Source organism: Thalassophryne amazonica, chromosome 21 (genome assembly GCF_902500255.1).
Source record: "Thalassophryne amazonica chromosome 21, fThaAma1.1, whole genome shotgun sequence".
In the NCBI taxonomy this organism is placed as follows: Eukaryota; Metazoa; Chordata; class Actinopteri; order Batrachoidiformes; family Batrachoididae; genus Thalassophryne; species Thalassophryne amazonica.
In genome coordinates, this window is record NC_047123.1 from 28,947,244 (window position 1) to 28,971,851 (window position 24,608).

General features: G+C 41.4%; 1 protein-coding gene across 1 annotated transcript in view; it reads left to right on the plus strand.

The window, feature by feature from the left end:
* Positions 1-2,507: 2,507 nt before the first annotated feature.
* syndig1l (synapse differentiation inducing 1-like) overlaps positions 2,508-24,608 on the plus strand; it is a 57,713-nt gene continuing 35,612 nt past the window's right edge. The window contains exon 1 of the mRNA XM_034162071.1: positions 2,508-2,905. The gene's annotated coding sequence lies outside the window, so the exon portion shown is untranslated. The remainder of the gene's footprint in view (positions 2,906-24,608) is intronic.

A 24,608-nucleotide genomic window follows, 5' to 3' on the forward strand; every position in this document is an offset into this window, starting at 1 on the left:
CGTTTTTACCTGTCTTGAAATACTCAGCCTTTTCTTTACATTTACGGACACAAACAAACTGCGGGACGAGGTGCTTAGCTATTTAGCATAGCAGCTTTTCTTCTACCTACCCTCGTGCACACCACGCTGTTCAGTAACAGCGACGCCCGGTGGCTAATGTGAGAACTGTCACAAACACGTCACACCTCAGTTTTTTTCTCACCGGATTTGAAATGATATCGACAGGTGACTAAATGAATCTCAAAAGTTGTGAAACCGCCGATCGACAGGTGATTCTCATCCCTGTGACATATCAACACAATGGGCAGTTATTGAACATTTTAAAAAATGTCATGCCACATCTCAGTGTACCATGACATGGCTTCTAACATCAACAAGGCATTAGTAGGTCTCACCAGGTCTTACAGTTCACCACACATTGTGACCCTCCTCCACCCCTTATCTTGGTGTCATCTCCAAGATGCCAAATAACACTTTACATCACATACATCGGAAATGTTGGGTATTTTCTTTCGTTCTTCTCTTTGTATTGGTGAGATTAACAGTCGATGCTGTAACTGTGAGCATCACCGTGTTGACAATAAAACCACCTCATAAAGTCCTTTGGCTGATGGTTTCCAAAGCTAACAAGACCTATAAAGACAAGGCATCAAAGAATTCATTCCGTGCATCTTACCGCTATCCCAGCATGCCTTTCTCCTGCCAGGGATACAAAATTTCAGCCTTCATGTTGCCTGGCAAAGGAATTGAATGCAAACAAAAGGAATCTTGCAGTAGCGAGATGAGTGACATCATCCAGTGGAATGGCTGAGATGTTTGGTTTGTATTTATGGAGACTAAACGGCTGTGAAGAAAAAAAAAAAGTCTGGGCCTCATATATATGATTGACGGGTTTCTGATTAGGACTTGACTGCACCTGAACATTAGATCTGGATCTGTTTGTCAGACGTTACTGCAGTTATATTGACCTGGAGAAGTAATGAATGGGAGAAAATATCGAGAAAGAGAATTAGCAGGAAATGCTGCAGGATAAGGGCACTTTTAAAGAGAAGTGTTGAAAGGGAGGTGTGAGTAATAACACACACTGCCTGTCAGAGCCACTTCCCTTTGTACTTGCCCTTTGTTCAGAAACAGCTCATTCAACTCACTCTTCCTGCATTGGTTGACCATTTTGTCTTTGTCTATAGTGCACTCACCCCAAATTCTGCATGAAAAAGCTGTCAAAACCCAAAATGTCGCACATTTGCCTTCAACAATCCAAATGGCAAAAGTCAACACTCCACTTGCATTAAAGCCAATTTAAATCATGGGTGGAAATATGGGATTTAGCACCTGTTACTGAGCTTTGTTAAAGTTAATTTACATAAATGTGTAATGTGAACTTGACGTTAACCCCCTGGAGGCTGCACTGAACATTACACGATGGTTTTCATTTAAATGTAGGAACATAATTGCTCAAAGAACCCCAGTGTTTCATCAGTGCCAGAGTGACACTTTTGCTTTATTACATTTTTTACTGGGTTGTCATATATTAGGGGTGTAGATTTTTATGTTAATACATTCACAAAAATGCAAAATGTCTATGTTAAACGTATTATTATTGGCAGATAGTTCATGGAAGATGGATATGAACAGATTTCAAAAAGATTTTGTAGAAAGGCAGATCTTGGATCAATGAAGAGTTGATACTTAATATGTTTTAAGTTTCCCATTGATTTCTATGGTATATGTACCTAAAGTAATGTTTTTTTTAGATGTAAGATTTGGATTGAAGAGCAGGGGCAGGGGTGGTGACCAAGTGATTGGTAGACTTGGCTTCAATGCAGAAGTTTCCCAGTTGAATCCAAACCCCTGCCACATTTCTCCATGTAATGTGGAATTGCGTCAGGAAGAGCATCCGGCATAAAACTTGTGCCAATTCAACATGCAGATCCACCTTGGATTTGCTGTGGCAACCCGAGTGCAAACAAGGGAGCAGCCGAAGGGTCTTACTTTTACATATAACATGGAAATCAAAGGAAGCCCCTTTGGCTGCTCCCTTGTTTGCACTTGGGGTCACCTCAGCAAATCCGAGGTAGATCTGAATGTTGAATTGACCGGATGTCACTGCACTGAAAACAAGTGCATTAACCACTTGGCCACCACCCCTGCTGATTTCCATGTTAAATGTATGTAACATTATTTTATTTTTGCCAGATTTGGATACAGATTTTCTTTTATTTTATTGAATACTATATTCATGTGCAAGCTGTTTTAAAATTTGGTGGAAATGAAGAACTTGGGTCGATTTTGAAGTAACATTTTTTTGTAATGTCTCCCATTGGTTCTTGGTAGTGATGGCAACAGTGTAAAATCTCTCAAACCAACTCATCAAAGGTGTTCTGTGTTTTGTTTTGTTTTTTTCCTTCCCACTGCGCCTCTCTTTACTTTGGCTTCCATCTAATTAATGAGCTGTAAATGTGACTCAGCCGCTTGTTGATCGTTTCCAAAAAAGACGCACCGGTTCAGGTGGAGATGCGCAGACGGAGAGGACGCGCTGTTGCGTCTGTTTGCGCACAGCGTGCAGCCTCTCCTCCTCCTTCTCCTCCTCCTCTCGCTCTCTCTCTCTGTCTCTCTCTCCCCCGCGTCTCCTTTCACGGAGGGTGCTTCAACTTTCCTCAGCGAAAACATTCCAGTCGACTCTCTGTGCAAACGGCTTATTAACGGAGAGGATGGTGACGGCGGCGGCTTCCGGCGCGCGCAGCGGCGCACACGATCGTGTGTTTCTCCAAAGTCTTAAAAAATAGAAGATGTCTCTCTCTCTCTCTTTCTCTCTCTCTCTGGGCATCTCGGACATCATGCACGAGCGCAAAAAAGCCAGCATTTGCAGCTTGCAAACAATATTTGGATTATCAAGAAGTGAAAGGTAGGAAACGAATCCCATCATCATTTTCATCATCATCATCCATCAGTTTGAAATGTTCTTCTCCATTCCGGTGTTTTCCAATCTGGATATAGTGCGTGCAGGGTTCGAGTGGGCAAAAAGTGATGGTGCTGTGGGTCTGCTGTGGTTGGATGTTGGTTCGCATGTCCACAACAAGTCGACACAGTTTGTACGTGCTGGAGCTCTTTGTGTCTTTCCGTGCAGCGCGGCCAAAGTGCGCACGCACGCACCAAACAAAGAAGTAAAGCAGCTGCTTCAGCCCTTCTCCTTCGTCATGTTGCATGATCTTCGCATTTTGTTCGCAGCATATTCGCAGAAATATTGTTTCATTGTGGGTGGCACGTGCGCCAGACGGAACGCGTTGGGAACGTGTCGGATCGGATCACTGCTTAGATTAAAGTGTCATGTTGTTATTTAAAAATTTGGACTTTTTAAAGTTAGTTATCATTATGTGGTTGTGTTTTAAAAATGCTCACAGTTGTGCAGGTTTCCACGTAGAAATAACCCTGGTTTAAGTGAAACTCAGTCCTGAAACGGCTTGTTGTATATATCTGTGACATAAGTTACAGCAGGAGCTGGATTTCCCCTGCAAATTTGCACAAAAGTTCAAGCCTCTTTCACACTGGGCGTGCTTCGAGTTGCGTCATGCGGAGTCATGACGACGCCAAGTTGATGCAACCTAGTGCCGAGTTGATGCAGCATAATGCCACAATACCATGAAGGACGCAAAGGGCGACTCTAAATGGATGCCAAAAATAAACATGTTTATTTTTTTTATTTTTTTATTATTATTTTTTTTTTGCGTTGAGCACAAGATGCAGAAAGGGAAGTAGTTTTCTTGCAAGTTGAGGCAACGTAACGGTACTTAACGTGACTGGATGCCATCCGACGCCAATTTATGATTCCTGCTGTGCTCCATTGTTGCACTCATCTCCTCAAGTTCTCTCACGATTGTGTTAAATAACGTTCATTAACAGGACATGTCCACATCCAGTATACTCCTCATGGAGAACATCTCCATGTCCAAGACTGATAAATTTTAACAGAAATCAGAGCGCACCCCTGCACAAGAAGATGTTTAAACTAGAAGAGAAATCAGAGTGCACACCTGCTCACTCTGCACTCTCACCTCCTGCTGCGCACAACTGACACAGACATTCCTGTGTTATTAGATACGCAGCTAATGCACCTCAAACAGACCTGGTGTGAAAGGTAGAGGTGGGCGGATCAATCTTAATATTGATAATATCGATACTAACGCTGGTATTGAGCAGTAAGAGCGGTGCTGCGTCACACAACACGGAGCAGCGCACCCTCCCCCCTCTGGTCTTTTGTTGTTGCGCCGTCATGTGGCTCAGCGGCGCCAGCCAACAGCCATGCAGGTAGGCTTAGCCTGGCCCGCCCACTCAGCGCTCTCCTCGAGTCAGCCCTCTACCTCAGGAGATTTTGTTTTAAGTTGTATTGAGTGATATTTTTTTAAACAAAAATGTTGATTGTGATAAATAAAGTATTTTGTTGTCACGTAGAATGTTTGGTGAAATTCTATCCTAGGTCTTTTGGATCCTTTGGATCTATGAAGCTTAAATATGAAAAAGTATCGGTATCTGTATCAATATCGGCGATACTGGGCCTGTATTTACTTGGTATCGGATCAATACCAAAATTCCCGGTATCACCCTCCTCTAGTGAAAGGGGCTTTAGCGATATTTTCAGGATGTTGATTGAAAAAATATAGTTGCAAAATGACAGTATTTCGATTGAGTTAGTGAATACCATTACAGAACTTTAATTCTAGCAAAGTTCTTGCAAGAAATGTTATTCCAATATTAAAAGCAATGGAAGGGTAACTCCCGCTAAATATTAACATTTGATTGTTTTTCTAATACGCTATTACTATAGTGTATCTCTTATAATGTTTAACAAGCTCTTACTTATTTATACATGTTGTCATCTCTGTTTGTCATGTGACCTGTAATAGCGAAAAAAGTGCTTCATTCCATTTTTCCAATCTAGGCTTTTTCAAATTTCCTGAAAAACCACCCTGAGTGATAGTCTTTTGGTGATGTTTGACGTTTTTTTCCAAAATGGATGTATTTCCACTATGCAAATGTTCAATTCCCTACTTCAATTTGTGCAAATTGCAGGGCGGTGTGTCTATGTTAAACTTATTATTATTATTGGCAGGTAGTTCATGGAAGATGGATATGAACAGATTTCAAAAACATTTTGTATAACATTTTGGATCAATGAACTTTTTCTTTTTTTTTTTTTTGCTTTTGTTTCGAAAATACACAAAAAGTCTGGAAATCTGAAAAATACATCAGCATCAATATAACTGTTTTGCGCACTTCCGGAAGTCCTGCACAGTGGCTAAATTCAAATATAGTCCAGGTCCAGTTCCTCAGTTTTCCACCTTAGCATACTGCAAGGAACATATGAGCATATTTAAAATGAGTGTGGTTTGTGGGCGTGGCCAACATCCTTACATCGTATTTGTGACATTTTAGAATGATTATTTCTTAGCAAAATGGTAATATGGCTATCTGTGGCAACTTTATCTCTGGAAACATTTGCACTGAAACAAGGGTTAAAACTAATAGAAATTTTAGTTTTCATAACTCTGATTTGCACCCAATTTTTATTCTGGATTTGTTCTTCCCTGGGATATGACTGATGTAGATGACTGATAATATCATTAAAATGCGTAGCAAGCCATGCTTTGATATAAAAACACATTACAAACTCTAACATCCAGATGATTGCATTGCCTTGCACCCGTCCACTATTTTTCAACTTCACTGACATCATCATATGATGTCATTAATGTCAGAGGTCCGACACTTTTCTTAGCCCCATGTAGGAGAAGTCTATCCGAAAAGCCTGACCTGTGAGTACATGTCAGGCAATTCATCACCTGTGTTGCAAGGGTCAATACATTTATCCACCAGGTTTGATTGAAATTTCTCTTTGTGTTTTAAAAATATTGGCAATAACAGACAGAGATGTTCATTTTATGAATTACTCATGAAAAATGATCCAGGTTTCATGAGTCTTTTGAGTCGGTCTTACCAAGAGTGCAGCAATATGGCAGTGAAACGTGAACCCACCATCTCCAACTACAAATACATAAATTGAGGGGTAGTGTACTGTTTTTGGGTTTGCAATGATGATTTTTCACAATCAAAATTTGTCCAACAGAAAAAGCTGTTCTCCCTCACTCTATCTCTTAGTGCAGCACACAGGGTGCACTGCAGTCACATTAACAGAAGGAAACAGTTTTTACCTTACACTTATAGGAGCTGCACGCATCCTGGATTGAAATTTTTACTAGGACCTTATCTTTCCATTCATTCTGGTATTTGCATACAAACCAGCTGCACCTTACGTGCATGGCATGTGGACCGCAGGTGGTACTCTTCAGAAAACATCTCGCTTCTGAGGTCATCCTCTGGATAGTAATACAGGTGGTTCGGCACACTTCTCCATTAAAGGAACCACAAGATGGCAATGTGATTGGTTTATTTTCACCAAACATGCCCATGACGTGTAAATATCAGCATGGGGTTGGACCACGCCCTAATGCATTTGCACTATGCACTTTAGATTGCACACCATAGCTCACCAAGACCCGAGTCTTAGTAAGTAATGTGACAGTGAAGCTGTTTGTTAAAAATACTACTCCGTAGTCCCAATAAAAGGCTTATGTCTTAAGTCACAGGGGTCTTTGCTAGTTTGGGAGGCCCTGCCCTGCAATTCATACTTCAGTGTGAGTTATTGACCAAAATCAAGTAGCCGTTATTACAATAATAGTAATTATAATGAATATTTATATAGGATTTTTTCCAGCAGTAAAAGCACTAAACAAAATAAACTCTAACAATCAAAGAATAAATGGCAATAATAAAAAGTGCATTGCAATAATGCACAAAAATCCCAAATTAAAGTGCAGATAAAGCAGAAATAAAGTGTGATTTATGTATATGGGTTTTTCCTCTTGAAGAAGCATTTTTTAACAGGTGTGACTTATAGTCTGGTTTGATTTATACTCCAGAAAATATGATAAACTCTGCCCTGTGTTTCTTCCTTATCCATCTCTGTTTGTTCTTTAATCTATTGTTGCAACAGAAACTCTCCGACCTAATAAATAATTTTGTTTCTTGGCTAACTAGCAATATTTTTAGTGGTGGTTTTTTAAAAAAATGTAAAAGGTTTATTGTTTAATAGTAGATTTTTGCAGTCTTGCAACAGCACATGAAGTGCCTTCTTATGGATCACATCATGCACAAAAAACGTCATGCATATTGTTACATATTTTTCAGCCATATACGTGCCCATTCAATGCATTCCTGCGATGACATCACCAGTCAGTAAGGTGGTAGAACATCTGATTGGGGGTGGAAAAATGCAGAAACTCATTTTATACTTATACACAAACAATAATGCACAATGCTTTGTGCATGTTGGAATAGGCATGAAATATCGCGCCCAACTTCTAGTTTGATACACAAAATGCATCATGAGAATATGTTGGCAAAAACATAATATACATGTTGTCATTCGCCTTTTGGCTGGCCCTAGTTATAATGTTGTTGCCATAGCAGAGCCAATACATATCCACATTGGGATTTGGCACACATTTTACGCCATTTCTACAGGGAGAAACACACACACACACACACAGCCTCTAGTGTCCGTAAGTGGTATCCCCAGCCAAATACTAATCAGAACCTACTCTGTTTCACTTCTGAGATAATAATAATAATATATGGGTGCAACTCCGGCAATAGTTTAGTTCAGCATGACTTTCCCATTAGCTTGAATTTATCATAGTTCTCTGTCATCAAGATTCCAGGCTATATAACCTTTATTTATTTTTAAATGTACTTTTCTTTTTGTCATATTCTCTTTCTTGTCTGTTTGGGAGGGCAAAAATGACAAAATTCAAGACACAGTCGGGAGGGACCAGTATTCGGCCAGCTGTGTACAAATGCCGTGCGAATACCTAGAACGTGAGCCAAAGCCGCCTTGACTGATTCGTGCACATTAGGAGTGCAGCAGCTCTCTCTCTCTCTCTCTGTCTCTCTGTCTCTCTCTCTCACACACACACACACACAGCGGTTGATCAAGCGGTATTCACTGTGGACACTGGATGGTGCGCCAACATCCCGCCTTTCTATACTATCCGCTGTTGTGTCCGACCACGGTCTACACCCAGGCACATGGTTCCCACCTCATCCATGTTAAATGGGGGGGGGGCACTTGGGCCATTTGGCTCACAGTTGTGTTGCATTGGAGGGGCCACTCATGTCATTCGGCTCACAGTCGTGTTGCACTGAACGGGGCCACTCGGGCCATTTGGCTCGCATTCGTGTTGCATTGGAGGGCCACTAGGGCCATTCGGCTCGCAGTCGTGTTGCATTGGAGGGCCACTCGAGCCATTAGGCTTGCAGTCGTGTTGCATTGGAGGGGCCACTCATGACATTCGGCTCGCAGTCGTGTTGCATTGAACGGGGCCACTCGGGCCATTTGGCTCGCAGTCATGTTGCACTGGAGGGCCACTCGAGCCATTAGGCTTGCAGTCGTGTTGCACTGGAGGGGCCACTCATGACATTCGCGCGCAGTCGTGTTGCATTGAACAGGGCCACTTCGGGCCATTTGGCTCGCAGTCATGTTGCACTGGAGGGCCACTCGAGCCATTAGGCTTGCAGTCGTGTTGCACTGGAGGGGCCACTCATGACATTCGGCTCGCATCGGTGTATTCGGCCCCCACTTGGGACATTGTGGGTGCATTCTGGCTCATCCGTGCTACATCCAGGGCATTCGTCCGGGTTCTGTATTGGCTGGTCATTGCGGTATGTCGGTCAATCCCGTTCAGGTGTTTCGAATGCTGAGACTGCAGTCAGACTGCACTTTGACCGCCATTTGAGCTTTTTCTACCTCGAACACACCTGGATGGATGGGTGCATGTGCCCTACATCCAGCTTGGCTGCGTGAATACACCCAACTGTGTGGTTTCCACTCAGATAGCTGTCGGATGTATTTGAATGCACTGCAACTTTGGCCGAATGGCAGTCGAATCTTCAATCACTTGGCATTCGGGCTCATTCAGCCTCTAGTATGATGGGGATTCTGATATTCGGGGTGGTCGCACGACTGTACCCACCTGTTCAATTGCACCGCGAATGCTTCCCGACATTTCCAAATGACACTTGCCAATTGTGATTCAAATTGTCATTTGGCCAGGATTCGGCATCATTTATGCTAACTGTGACTGGGGTATTAGTTACATCCCAGCAATGTTCTAGAGAGTCTACAAATAAACATTCCTGCGATGCTGTGATGCATCACTGTTACTTTAATGCAACATCCAAGCAAAGTTCTATTGCTAGCTGGGTAGTGGCAACTTTGCTGTTGTTACACACACGCAACGGTATTGCTGTATATGAATGTGACGCACCGTGGCGGAAATTAAAATGGGTGCACCGGGGAGGCTGGAGTTGCACCCAGCTCAACTGCCAATCACTGGAGTCTGGAGCTGTCACTCACTGTCAATAACTAGTGGAGTCAGTAATCAATAGATAATGAAGACCAGCCTGCCCATCAGGAATGGCAAATCGCTGCCACAACAGTGCCCACAGTCACTGTTGGCAGTGTCGTCCTCTCTTTGAATTGTTTAAATGTGTGTGGCTGGAGGTTTTACACATGAACAAACACTTTGAGTCATTTTACGGAGGTATGCAAAACATTAAGCCAAGCGATGCCTCCTTTTGTGCTGCAAGAAAGGACGAGTCTCCGGAGGGGAAAAGCTTCTTCCTGGAGGTTTTTTGCTGAGGTTTTAATGTTTCATCAGCTCTACATATACACATAAAATAAAGAGGAGTGATGCAGAAACAGGATTCGGATTCATTTCACATGGATTATGATATTTTGCACAACCTCCTTTGATGATTTAAAAAAAACGGGGGATCAGTCAACATGGTGTTGAGGCCGTTACTCACTTCATCCTTTCTTATGGTTAATCTGTTAGCAGACTTTCATGTGCTAAAGCCAGAGGTAAGGTTTGCTGATAAATGCATCCCAGGATGAATGTGAGTTTTCTCCATTGAGCTCTCATCCATTATCCCGATTGAGGATCATCAATAACAACCAGACGTTACCTTATTATGCACATTATACCCCAACTGCTGCAGCCAGAATTAAATTACAGAATGATGGAATTGTTCTTCTTGAGCGAGCAGGTCTGCTTGTGCACAATCCAGGAAACGATGTCAGACGAGATGTGGTCGGGAGATAAGGCACATTGGTATTCAGCGGCGTCTCACCACACTGGCCTCGAGGCCCCTGAGATAATACGCAGTCCCGGGTCCAGGGTCATAGGTGTAAGGATGATTGGCACCAGGCTGACACTGCGAAATAGAGTGTGCTGATGGTAACCTAATGGGGTTGAAGTGCACGGAGGTATCAGTGCAGCTGGCATGTTAGCAATGTCGCAGGATTGTCTTACCACCTCAGTCCGCACATGAACGCTTACAGGTTGTCGGCTAATCTATTACCTGCCCGTCAGACACCTTTGGGCTCTCCTCGGGCAAGGCGGTCAAGCCCGCAGAAGTGTCTTCCTCATGACACCATCTTGTTCTGCCTCATTTGCTTTCTGCCATACCCCTCAGCTCTCCTGCCTCCCAGCCACTCACCGTCTACCAATCGCTCTCAACCAGAGAAACACATATAAGTATGATCTTTCCTTCTCACCAAACACTTCCACCCTCACATCCACGCATATTTACTCACAAGCGTTCACGGACCAAACGCAAACACCCACAAACAAAAAGCATGCTCACGTACACGGAGAGCCACATTTATTTCTATGACACTCATCTTCACTGATTCCAAGGCATCCCACATTGCTCGGCTTGCACAGAAATAGCTTCATTCACACTTAAATTCCCAATTGCCTGCACCAACAACACATCACCCACTTTGGGAACATGAAAGACCGTTGAGTGCATCACTAAGTAGTGACACAAAAAGTAATCCGCTGTCAGCATGTAGTATTTGTGAAGAGCAACAGCGGTGCGCTGGCAGAAACAGGAAAGTGTTTAAAAGAATCCAGACAGAGCTTTCAGATGGTGAGGTGCCTGCCGCATGAGGACGTGTCAAAACGATTCACCGCATTCTTGGAATGAACCACGTGAAGAAAATGTAATTGTCATTTTCATTTGCTGATAAACCGTCTTCGTCTTTGACACTGTTAAGGCTCGTTTTTACTTCATGTGCTAGGAAAATACATAGTTTCTCAGTTCTGTTGTTCCTGTGTCAACTCCTGAATTATTATTACTATTATACTTTTTCCAGCTCCTGTTGGGAGAGTCTCCATGGACAAACATGACCTCATGCTGTGTTTACACATAACAACGGCAAGTCACAAATGCCACGAAATATACATTCTTGGCCGCTGATCACGAATGTGATGATTTGGGCAAAGACCCTCAGGAACTGCTGCAACCTGTTACCACGTGTTACAATTAATGGCACGTGTTGCTGGAGAATTATCACAAACCATTACACATGGTCAAGAATAATGTTCTGCTTTGTTGCACGCTGTTGAGTGCTATCACACGTAACAGCACATCGTTACATTCTGTCACGTTGTGAATGAGGCGAATTGTCTCCACACACACCCCATATTCATCCTACCGTCAATTGCTGAACAATTCAGATTGCTCCAGTTTGCTCCTCAAAATCCACAGCAGAAGAACTTTGTGACTGTATGCTTAGTTTGGCTCTGTGCCATGGAGTGGTGCAGAGAGGAGGAGGAGACGGAAAGAGCTGGATCTGTGGCTTCTTGCTTGTTTTCACAAACAACAGACACATACAGCAGGTGGAACACCTGCAGGAGTGCGCTGATGAGCATTGGATCGAGACTTTAGCTGACAGGCGTCACTGTCCTTCTCAGCATACTGCAGCAATGAAACTGGAATGTGGTGCAAGCAGAGTTTAATTGTGCGCACGTCAGAGAAGAATGCTGTCATGCTCTATTAAGGATCACCACTAATCAATACAGATCAACGCGCTCAGTTGCGACATCCATGGCATGAGGCAAAATAAGGGTGGTGCGTGACATTCGTGGAAGATTTTTTGGCAGCCAAAAACATGTTCCACAAAAATCATGAATATTAAGAAACCTATTCAGATGTGTAAAGTCACGTTAAGAATGTCCGGAATGTGCCAAGAATGACGCAAATATGACATTTGTAAAGTGTCTTGCCTATGTGTAAATGCAGCGATTTGCAGACAAACCATGTGTTATCAACATATGTGTAGATGTTGCACCTCTTATGGCTACAATCTTGACTTTGGATCAGCGGCTTTGTGGTATTAGATCAGATTTTGCCTCACATATCCATCGTGCTTTTGTTGCATTTTTGGTTTGTCCTACACACGTTTTTTGCAATGTGTGTGTGGGGAATGAGGAAATGAGAGAGAGGGAGTGGGATTTTCGAGTGACAATGAATGCATCAGGGAGTGAGTGTGTGCAAAGACATTTCAGCTGGAATTATAAGTAGAAAAAGTGCTGTATAATGTATGGTTGTCAGTCAACTATTCAACCCTGAGTCTGAGTCTGAGGTTTTTTGTTGTTGTTGTTTTAACCTATACAATGAGTAAGATCCCAGCAGACACACCACATAAATGCATCATTTGGTATTTTGGTTTAATATTGTCTCTAGTCCATTCTGTTGATGATGACCATACGCATACATATTCATGTAGTTCTGAACCATTTCTCTTCACTGAGAGTCAAGGCGGCGTAGTGGTAAGATGTTTGACTGTGTGGAGGAGTCCCTGGTTCAGTTGTGGGTGGGGGTATGAAAAACTTCCAATGACTTTCAAGGTGCCAAAACATGGTGTTTAACATCTTTGAGTAAACCCAAACTGATTAAATAGTTTCCTGTAAAGTAATCTTCATGGCAATTCCTCATTGGCAACAGAGATGGGCTCTGGGTGATTCCCAGATAGGATGGTGGACCCAAAGATCACTGAACCGGCTCGGACTTGATGCAAATCTTCTGCTGGCCAGGATCTTGCCCTCTCGCCTTCCTCTTTCTCGTGTTCTTCTCCGAGCAACAATCCACATGGAATCTGGGGTTTTCACTAGCACGAAAGGGGCTCCAGGTCTACATAGAACTTGCTACGTACGTATATTTATTCTTCGTCATGGATTGGCAGCGCAGTGAGATCAGTGTTGAGCTACCAATATTTAGACCTGGGCTCAGTTCCCTGTCAATCTACTTGATTGTGTTTTTGGACAAGACATTTCCTCTGTATTGTCCCAGTCCACCAAGCTGTAAATGGGTAGTAGCCTTAGCTGGGGAAGTGGCTTGTGATGGACTGGTGTCCCATTCAGGTATAGACTCTTTTCCACTTCACATGATCAAGGTTAAGCACCTGCATCAATGGGCCTTGGGGCCTCTGTAGGATGTATTTCTTCTTCTATGGATTTGTCTTTGATGATCAGCATTGGTTCATTTAGATTAGGTGTGTTGGTGGACACACTCCGAACTCCTGGGCCAGTGATGCCTTTACGGTGTCAAATCTCGCGCATAATCGCGTTCTCAGTGAGGAGGCTGAGATTTCATTGTCAGTGTAAACAAGCATTTGCAGTAACTTGTTTGCAACATTGTGTCGTTATGGAGGTGAGTTCAACCAAAATATGTATTTAGGTGTTTAACTAAGATAATTGTGAGTCTTTAATGTGAGTTTTATTTAAAAAAAAAAAAAGCGTGCTGCTGTTAGGGTTGTGTGTCGGGAACCAGTTCTTTTCAGGTATCCTTAAGAAATTATTTGATCCATTGACATCAATAGCCTTTTTGCTTAACGATTCCCTTATCAGTCCTTCAGAGTGGCCGTTGTTTTTGGGGGTGTTTGTCAGGAAAATGATAATTTCTCTACATTGATTACAGACCCTGCAGCGGGTCTGTAATTAAGCGTTTCTGCAGCGCAGCTTTGCTTTGAACCTTGAACCAATGAAGCAGTGCTTCAATCTTCGATCTGCTGCTTTGTTGGTTCTTTGTTTTATTTCGCTTTATCTTAATTTTTCCCAGCTAAAACCCTAAAGAGCATATGTCTGTGAGTAATATTTACTTTTTTTTATATTAAACCGACATGCTATGGTCTTCTGAAACAATTGATAGATGTATTTTATAACTTAAAAACGGGACAGATGCTAACGTGTCTATGGCATTTTCAATGTTAAAGTTAACATTAAGCTGCCCAGTTTATAGATTTTGCTGCCTGTCAAGCACTATGGTGCATTTTCAAGACGTAACTGGTCCCAGTTAAGACAATACCTATGTGTCATGTCACTGCAGCAGACAGGTGGTTACTTTAGGGGGTAAGGGATGGGTAGATGTTCTGTGTGGGTGGTGCTTGTCAGTCAGGACCAATAACAGTTTTTTGAGGTGGTCATTGTGGCAAAATAGAGCACTGGTGATTTCTCTGGAACCTTACATGATTTTAGACAGCACTCTCAGTCTCATGTAATGGCTGAATGTATGCATTTATGTTTTATGTGTAGCCCAATGCCAGTGTTTCTTGGGCCCAATAATAGGTCTACAGGTTTGGACATGTTGGCATCAAGCACTGTCATGTCTGATCACTGGTATATCGCCTACTACCAACCTGTATTTAGTTATATTTTCAATTCGCCATAGAGGAGGTAGCGCAGAGGTTTACTGGAGTTAAATTCCCAGTTATACTTGTCTTTGTTCTTGAACATTTCATCTGGACAGTCTCATTCCACCCAGTTATAAACAGTCACCAGCCTCAGCTTTGGACTTAAGCTACGTTGGACTGATTTCCCATCCAGAGGGAGTCTTAGACTCGCACACTACGGAATCCAAGGATTACCTAATGGCTTCTGGGTATTTGGATCTTCCTCACCTTGCCAATAATAAATGGCAGGTATGGATATTGGTTAGCACTAGTTTTAGTGGCATTCTTGACATGTTCGATTACACTTCTTCCAAGTTAGAAAAAGCTAATTTCTGATTCTTCAGTGCGACTCCTGGAGCGCACCTGGGTGTGTTCAGCCAATCAAGAGCTGAGAAACACCAAAGTAAAAAAAAACAGAAACAAAAAAAACTTGTAAGTAGAGCGTGTAGACATAAAACCATGAAGGACAGGTGATCTCCAGGAGCAGTGCTGGACACACCTGCGCTAATCCATGCTTAGTACTCTACACATTCCAGTGGGTATTTTCTGTTAACAGATTGGTGGAATACCACAATATATCAACTTTTTGGAATGAGAGTGGTCATAATTACCTCCTCGATCAGTTTTTCTCTGTTCAGTTTCGGCAGCTACATAAAAACCACCACATGCATTCACAAAAAAACGGGTAGCATCCCTCTCTTCTTGTTGCAGGTTGCAGCCTGAAAGCTCCTTTATATCTCTGCATGATGTATGGCACACATTGTGTCTTGTTCCTCAGACCGGGTCAGAATTGATTAGCATTGATCTGTTTGCGCAACCAAAGTGATGGAAAAACCAATATTGACGTTCTTGGTGGACGCCTTTCATTGTCCCATCCATCTGCCACTGTCAAATATGCAGAAAGCTTCCACGTTGCAGCAATAATGCTGTCGTTTCTGTGCTTTTAACAATTAGATCTTCAGATTTCCTGCCAAACGCGGAGATAATAATGAACAGAAGGGTACTGCTCAAGTTAGTAGAGGCTGTTAGCCCTCAATTATGGTAATCATGGCAGTGTTTGAGCATGAAAGTAAGAATGATTGATTGATTGATGTTAAAATGCTTTTTGTAGCCCATTGACTTTGAAAGTCAAAGCTGTTTGACATTTTCAAAGCTCGTGGCTATTGTATGACACAAAGTAAAAATGGGGAAATAAATGCAGTTTCCGTCCTTTAATACTAACTTGGATTTAATTGTTCTTCTTAACCCTCTGGGGTCCGAGGGCATTTTTTGGACAGTTCACTCGCCTGGCATAAATGTTTTATTATTGCTGTTAACAGCGCTTCCTGCATCCCACAATCAAGTTTTATGTCTCTTTTTTCAGGACAACCTGCTTTCAGAATATATATGTTTTTGTTGTGTTTTATAAGTGTAATAAAGGTTTACAATCAAAAATAGGCAAGGAAAAAATAAAGCGAAAAATAATTTTCCACACACATTTATTCAAAACACACAGCAAACTATAATAAACAACTGTTTTGACACTTTATAAAGGTAATTTGAGGGCTTGTGTGAAAGACTGTACAACAAAAAGGTTCAAACAATAAACACAAATGCACATTTTGAACAATATATATAAAATGGTCTATGCGTTTTGTTATTTTGATAGGTAAACAGTGCTTTACACAGAGAAAGCAACAGAGTTATCTTTGTTTGAGCACGTGAGATTGTCATCAGAGGCTCTCCGTCAGCTCCGTCTGCTTTCACTTGCTGTGCTTAATGGCGCAGGGCACACTGAGTATGTACTAATAGTATGTACTCATTGGAGCACCCAGGGGGCTATTCAAAGGGGGCAACTAGTAACATATCACTCCTGAAAATGATCTTTGGCTTTTCATGTGAGGTAAATCTGCCCTACGATTGGATTTTGGAAAACGATGTGACGGTGAACTAATTCCGATTGGACACTCACATTGCGCACATCATCACACAGCTTCTATGAGGAGTACAAAGATGGCCGAGGGCTGGCTCGAAAGTCCGCAGAGTTACCTTTTCAGCAAAAAAAAAAGTAAGTTTCTATCTCATATCATTAAAAAGTTATTTGTAATTTAATAAAGCTTGGTCTTAGCTGTCGTATACGACGCCGTTGGCCCCAGAGGGTTCTACTTCAACCGTGACTATAAATAATTTTCTCAACAATTCCTTTCTCCTGGAGTTGGCAGCAGTGAGGTGTAACTCAGATGTCCACATTTGCAGTCTTGCCTGGCCCAGAAAATGCAGCAGAAAGCAGCAGCAGCATCCTAAGTCGCAACCTCAGCGCCTGTTCGACTTTTTTTGTTTTGTTCCTGAGAAACACTCAACCAACTTAAGAAGTGCATGAGTTTTGGTCCCTGGAGCTGCACGTGGACCAAGAGGTGCACAGGCGTAGAATGACATTGTCAGCACATTCACACGGAAGAGATCCAATCAGGAGGAATCCTGGAAACATCGCCGCCTGTTCTGCGCACACCGGGGGTTCAGGAAGGCTGGGAGCAGCTGGCTTGTATTTTATTCAGCGTCAGAAAACATGGAAGGTTTGGCAAACACAAGAGAGAGATTTAGAGAGAATTTAAACTCAAAGAAAGTGATGGTTCCCTTGCACAGTTCTTAAGACACTGGGGTTGATTTTTCTGTTCTTTCAGTTCGTTTCACAGCACACATTGGCGAACAAGGTATTGGAAATATTATATCTTCTAATGATCGCCATCAAGAATATTGTTTTAAGAGATGTTACAATCCATAGAACTCATAGACCAGGGGACAGAAGTGGGTCTCGTGTTCCCCCAACTCAACAAAATCATTTTTTTTTTCTCCAAGCCTCTGGATCTAATAAACATGAGTTTGAATGTTATCGTTGAAAATATTGCTATGCAATCCATGTTTATTTATTGTTTTCTCATTATCGAAGATGATTATTCAATACATGTATTTTAGGTATACATATTTAAATGTAAAGTCTTTATTTTGACTGGAGTGCCACCAAAAGTTATTTTGGGGAATTGTGCGTGTAATGAGCTTTTGCTGAATATATTGGATGCAAAAATCCAAAGCTTACTGACTAAGCTAGAATGTCATTAATACAGCATAAAATTTTGTGTTTTATAAAAGTGGCAATTTACAGTTTGAGCACTCAGAATGTGGACTGCATACCAATAGCTTTGATGTGAACATTTAAATTCATGTTTATTGGGTCCAGAGGCCTTGAAAAAACCTGGTTTTGTCGAGTTTGGGGGTGGGGGGTGCAGTGGACCCACTTCTGGCCTGTGGTCTACTAGCTTGAAATTGACCTGAAGTTCTCTTGATCAAGACAGATCACATCATATGCACTATCATCTCATTTGCTTTTCCAGCTTTCTCATGTATGGACTTTGCAAACAAGCCTCTATCAATTGCAACACTGAGACTTTTTCACTTTGAACAATTTTGAGGAGGTACAGAGGGCCAATAGGACTCCTCCTACCTACAGTGTTGTACCAGCTCAGTCTACTACCGGGCTACTGAGATGTTTAACCCTAGGAACAGGCCCGGGTACCAGAAAAAAATATTAAGGGGGCGATGAGTTTATCACAGGGGGCGGGGTCGCTCCCCCCCCCCAAAAAAAAGTGCACACCGGAGGAGACGTGCCTCTGAGCGTGCGTAATGAATTGGGTGCGCTCCTGGAAAGCTCGTGTATTTAGGCTACACCGTTGTAAGAGACTGACTAAGAGTAAAGAGTGATGACAGTATTTTTTAAATTATTATTTGAACGTATAGATCCTCGGTCAAGTGATCTCCTGCATACCACAGAGCCAGTGTTCTGCCGAGATGAGGTGCGCCAACTTTCGACAGGCTGAGCTGTGACGTACCTTCGTGTTGTCCAATAGGAACGACGCGTCGGGCCAAAACACGGAAGACTCGTGGCAGAAACCACTGATCTGTACAAAATGGATTGGACCAATCCGATTGGTGCAGAAACCACTGATCTGTACAAAACATTAACGTGTGACACGACTGCTCATTTAGAGAGCAGTTTTCTGAAGAAAAATCATTGGAAATGTTTTTTTGTTGTTGTTTGTTACCTCAAAATTACTGTTAAAAAAAAAGTTTAGAACACTTGTAATTAAAATAGCTAAATAAATCAATAAATGGTTCTTTAGAAACCTTTCATCTGTAAATTAAAACCACCTGTTATTTCATATTAGATAATTTCTTGTTTAACATAAGGAACCTCAGACATTTATTTTTAGACAAAATAACATGGAAACTTGTATATTTTTTTAAGTCTGGTAGATTATTTATATCTCATTTCAACCAGAAAAACAAACACTAAATAAATACAAATGTTTATTATAAATGCAAAATGAAATAATTTAACAATGACTGCAGTGTGATTGTAAAGTAGGATTTCTCTGTGACATAAACCTCATGATGATTTTTTTTATAGTCATTTAAACTCGTAATTTCATCAAAATATGTAATTGCCTTTAATGTTATCAGGACAGAGTCATTTCTAAAATATGAATTTGAGCACAATAAGTGGAGAGCTTCTACTTGTGCAAATGTCTTTTGACTTTGATTCGTGGACATTTTTAATGATCCGTTCATTTATTGTTAAAATATAAAATGAAACAGCTTTTTTTAATAAATAATAAAATAGTTGCTGTTGAAAGAGCCTTTTATTTAGAAGCAGGTGTTCTGCTGGATTCTCGGGACCAGATGAAAGTCTCTTCTGCAGTTTTTAACTCTGGTGGTGTTGCTGAAAAGCAGAGATGTTTTCTTTTGACTGGACTTCGCGGTGTTCAGCTCATCAGTGGAAGTTTGGTTGTCTGCACAGCAAATGTTCCTGATTGGGACAAATAAAAATATTTCTTAAATATAAAGAAACACTAAACAGTTTATACATTTAAAAAAAAAAGGGGGGGGGAATGGCAAAAAAAAAAAAAAAAACCTATGGAAAAAACACCTGAAAAAATAAGTTATTTAATGCTGAGCTTTTGTGGTGTCTGAAAAAAGCTGTAGCTTTATTTGGTAAAAATAAAAAAGACTGAACCATTTACAAATTAAAAGTGTTCACTCAGATCAACTGTGCTAAAAAGCTAAGCTAACGTTAGCCGATCATTAAACCTTCACAGTTCAGTAAACGTCACGTTTTATTTTTACTTTATTCTCACCTCAGTAAAGCTGCAGAACTAAACTCCGTTGGGCAAACTGGGACTTCACATATATCCAAAAAGTGGGAGATTCCGGACTGAGTGGGTTTGCTCCATCACCCCGGTGGCCTGGATCGCTCTGCCCAGTGATGATGCCTGAAGGCCGGCTTCTCCGTGCGGGTCGGCCCGCTGTCGCGGTTCGATCGATATCCCACCAACATGTCAGTCCTCCCTCGGTCGGGGTCACTCCAAAAAGTAGCTGAAAAAGCTTCTCCCAGCAGGGTGATGGGAGAATCGTTCTACTGCTGTTTTTTAAAGGGTTTTTTGTGGTTCAGGTGACGCAAATTCAAGATGGTGATCGCTGAACTTTATTCAGGTTGTGGAAACAGCCAGAGTGTGACGTAGCAATCTCCCCTTGCCGCTTCCGAAGCGACGTGTCTGACGTCACGACGCGTTGGAAATGCATCGCCCTCTGCCGCACTGACAAGCGCAACCCTCAACCTATCAAATCCCTTGAACACAGACACACGCCATATCCGTTTGTTTTAAAATTAATTACTTTAGTTAATTAATTTGGTTTATTTGTTAAATACGTGATATTATTGAATAACTAATATTTTGCTATATTTTCCAGTATTTGTTTTTATTTTTTATTTTTTTTGATAACTCTAACATCCGAGGGGGCGAGGTTGATGACGTGAGGGGGCGTCGCCCCCAAACGCCCCCTCGTGGCGCCGGCTATGCCTAGGAAAGACCTGGTTGAAGGACTAAGATATCAGCTTGTTGTTCAATAAGTCTATGGATGTCTTCTTGAGATTAAAAGCCAGTAATGTATTACTGTAATAAGGACTTAAAATCCATAAAACAACAAAATGGTTTGGCAATCATTCCTTCATGGTAAAATGGTCAAAACTTTTTCCCTTTTGGGGTCAACACCTAACCACAACAGTATACTTCCTGCCTCATATACCAACAAAATGCCTGTGCAATGCACAGTGACACCTAATGCGCGAAAAAAAAAAAATTACACATTGGCTCTAGCAACATATTTGGCTGCGACATACAGTATGTGCATGTGTTTGCACTTGTCTGAATGAAAGCAAAGAAGTCGCATGTCTGACCAGTCTTGCATTATGTCCGGGTCTTCTTGCAGCTGTACTATGTCTTCATCAGTTCTCACTTCTCTGTGCACTTTGGTGTCATCTGTGAACATGTACAGTTGTGAAGAGGTGGATAGTGGTAGGTCATTTATGAAGAGAATTAATAGCATGGGCCCCAGGACACTTCCTTGAGGTATGCCACTCATAACTTCTATCCGAGATGATAGGGCTCCTCAAGCCACCGCTTCTTATCTGCATCCAGTAAGGAAAGATCTCAGCCAATCAAGTACCTTTCCTCCAATATCGTATCCCTGGAGTTGATGAAGTTGCCATTGGTGGGGGACAGCATTAAAGGCTTTACACCCTAATGAAAACAAAGAGCTTGAGCTTCATAAGGTCAGCATTGGAAAGCATTAAAGTCTACTTTTTTAATGAAAAAAATAAGCATATTGGAACCAGCTAAGAAAAAGAGGCATGTTTCCTATATTTGCTTTACTTATCCAGATTTCTCATGATTTAAGGCCCGAAATGACCAATGTTGTGCTGATAATAATTTAGCAAAACATTAAGAAATTCCCTGTGAAAGAACTGGTGTGCAAAGAGTTGATCTTTGAACTAACATTTACACAAATATAATGCATTCAATTACCATTATTCCATTTGACATTCTGCACAGCATTTTTATTTGTAGTTACACTTGCAGAACACTCACGTAATTCTACTGTGACTCACTCATACACAGCTGAGGTCACGACCCAAGAAATAATCTGCTTTGGCATTTCTATTATGAATGTACGTAGACAAATCAGATAAAGGCAAAGAGTTTCTTTTTCGATTTCAAATGTTTATCCCACAAGGACTTACTTAGAGTAAATTACAAAACTGTTTTTCAATACAAGCAGCAGCACTGCTCTGTGCAAGCAATATGTAAATATACGGCAAATTTCAAGGATGGTTTTGTGCCGGAGGGTGATCTTTTCTGTGGAGGTGTCTTGTCTCCGGGTGTTATGAGTGTTTTTTCTTCTATCATGTGCATTAAAGTTTCTGTGGGGTTGAAATGAGAAGTGCTTGCAGTGTAGACTTTCAGCTGTATTTCAAGATAATAATAATAAGTCCTATACAGGCTCTAGGCCCATCAGCCTGGTGCACATCCCTGGATGTAGTAGCATGAAGCTGGAAATCCTCTACGACTCCCCCTGGATGGCACGCAAGTCCATCGCAGGTTTATTCCATACTTCAGAGGCTCATGGTGGAGTAGAAACGAAAAGGATTTTTAAACAAGAAGATGCACCAGATCTCATCTTGAACTTCCCATCGGCCTTCCAGCAAACTATTGGTGAAATTCATCTTTTTTTTTTGAGAGAAAAAAATTCTGTTTCCCTCCACCATGAAGCTCTACAACTTGTGACGTAACAGACAAAAGTTGCACTATGCACCACTTCTCCAGTCACAGCTACAGAGGCCTATAACTCCTTCAGAGTCATCATGGATATCATGTCAACAATCACCTTCTTGCACGGTCCAGACAGATTTGCCATATAGTGTATATTTATTATTAATTGATGTAAAAGTCCTATTTAGACCCTGACATCCATCAGTGCCTGCGCTTTTCCCCAGAAAAGTGATGTAAATGAAGTCCAAGACCTGTTCAGAGAGTTGGAAATGTTCATATATCCATCCCCTAACTATTTATGGCCACTGAAAATGGAGGAACTATGATATGTGTAAAAATGACTGTAATGCCAAATTGGTTAATGCAACATTTTTGTCAAGCCTTCCTTAAATTAAAGCTGAACGTGTCTACTAGAAGCACATCTTGGCCATTTCATTTCAGCTCCACTGTGGTGGTGTACCAAGACAAAAACTGTCCAAATAGTTTAGGACCTCACTTTGCATCTCTGTTTATTTGCAAATGATGAAAATTAAGTTCTGGCCTCTTCAGAATGTTGATTCCATTGCAGTTTGGAATGGTTTTAGCCGTGTATGCAGTCACTGGAATGAGAATCGGCACCTCCAAATGTGAGGTCACGGTTCTCCAGATTGCAGCCTCGGGCCGGGAATGAATCAGTCTCCCCAGTGAGAGCATTTAAGTGTCTCAGGATCTAGTTTAGGAATGAGGGTTGATTGGTGCAAAGAGATTGTCAGGAGGATTGGTGTCACATTTGCAGCAGTGTTGGACATTGGCATTCATGTTTTGATGATGTGTTGAAATTGTGAGTTGATTCACATCCTGATCCTTAACTATGGTCAAAATCCAGGTGTGGGATAATAATGCCAATACAAATGGCTGTTTTCTTCTCTTAGTGGTTGAAAAGAGAAAAAGAACTTGAACATCCACCTGAGCCGGATGAGGCGGTTCGGGTTTTGAAATGATTCAACTCCTCAGTGCCTCCCTTTGGACATTTTACAGGCACATCAAACTATGAAAATACTCCAGGGTAAACACACGACAGGCTGGAGGGATGATAGATATATCCCATCTAGTCTTGAATCACCAGAAGGAGCCAGATGATGTGGTACTTAACCTACCTCCATTATAGTGTATGAGCCAGCAGGGGTGGGAGCTATATATTTTTGTGAAAGCTATATATCTCTAGATTTGGGAAGGGGTGGTGGCCAAGCAGTTAAGGGGGCTTGTTTTGTAGAGGGTTGCCAATTCAAAACCCACCTCTGCCCATTGTCCATGTAGAAGGACACTTTGGTGTCATCTGTGAACATGTACAGTTGTGAAGAGGTAGATAGTGTTAGGTCATTTATGAAGAGAATTAATAGCATGGGCCCCAGGACACTTCCTTGAGGTATGCCACTCATAACGTCTATCCAAGATGATAGCCCCCCCCCCCCCCCCCCCGCAAAAAAAAAACATCCCAACATCCCAAATAAAATGTAAAAAGGGTACAATACCATTCAGTGGTGGCAACCTGGAGTGAAAAACAAAGGAGCAGCCGAAGGGTCTTTCTTTATGAAAATGTGTGTGTGTGTGTGTGTGTGTGTGTGTGTGTGTGTGTGTGTGTGTGTGTGTGTGTGTGTGTGTGTGTGTGTGTGTGTGTGTGTGTGTGTGTGTGTGTAGATTTTTGATTTTACAGCTTTTCAAACCAACCATCTGTTGACCAAAAGTTCAAAAATCCTCCCCAAAAAACATCCCAAATAAAATATAAAAACTTTTCTAATCATATTAAATATTATGGTTGGTCTTCAAACATATTCAAAACTGTATAGCTTTCAAGTGAAGTGATAATTCCATAATAATTATTCCATAAATAAAAAGCGAAATATTTTGCACTTTGATATTTTACGTAAACAGCCAAGTGTATGTTGGTGTGAAGTTTGTAGGATTTTTTTTTTTTTTTGGGGGGGGGGGGGGGGGGAAGATCCGAACCCTTCAGATTTAGATATTAAAAAGCAAATTTACTACTGATTTAGTTTAGAAAACAATTTACAAGTTGAGAAACACATTTACAGAAGTAAAAATAAAGTTACATTTGTAAAAAAAAAAAAAAAAAGTCAAAAAAAAGTTTTTTAAACGTAAATTTCATTTGTGCTTCCCAGCCACGATGTCTAACGTGCACCTTGACAAGTGTTGGGGGGGCATGATAAAAGTCATTGCTTCCTTGCTCTATTATCAAGTGTTTGGTTAACTACCTACTTGTAGATCACAAAAGAATTATCCAAGTTTTTGTTTATTTGATTTGATTTTTTAGATTTAGATTGTTTACTTTCCTTCACAAC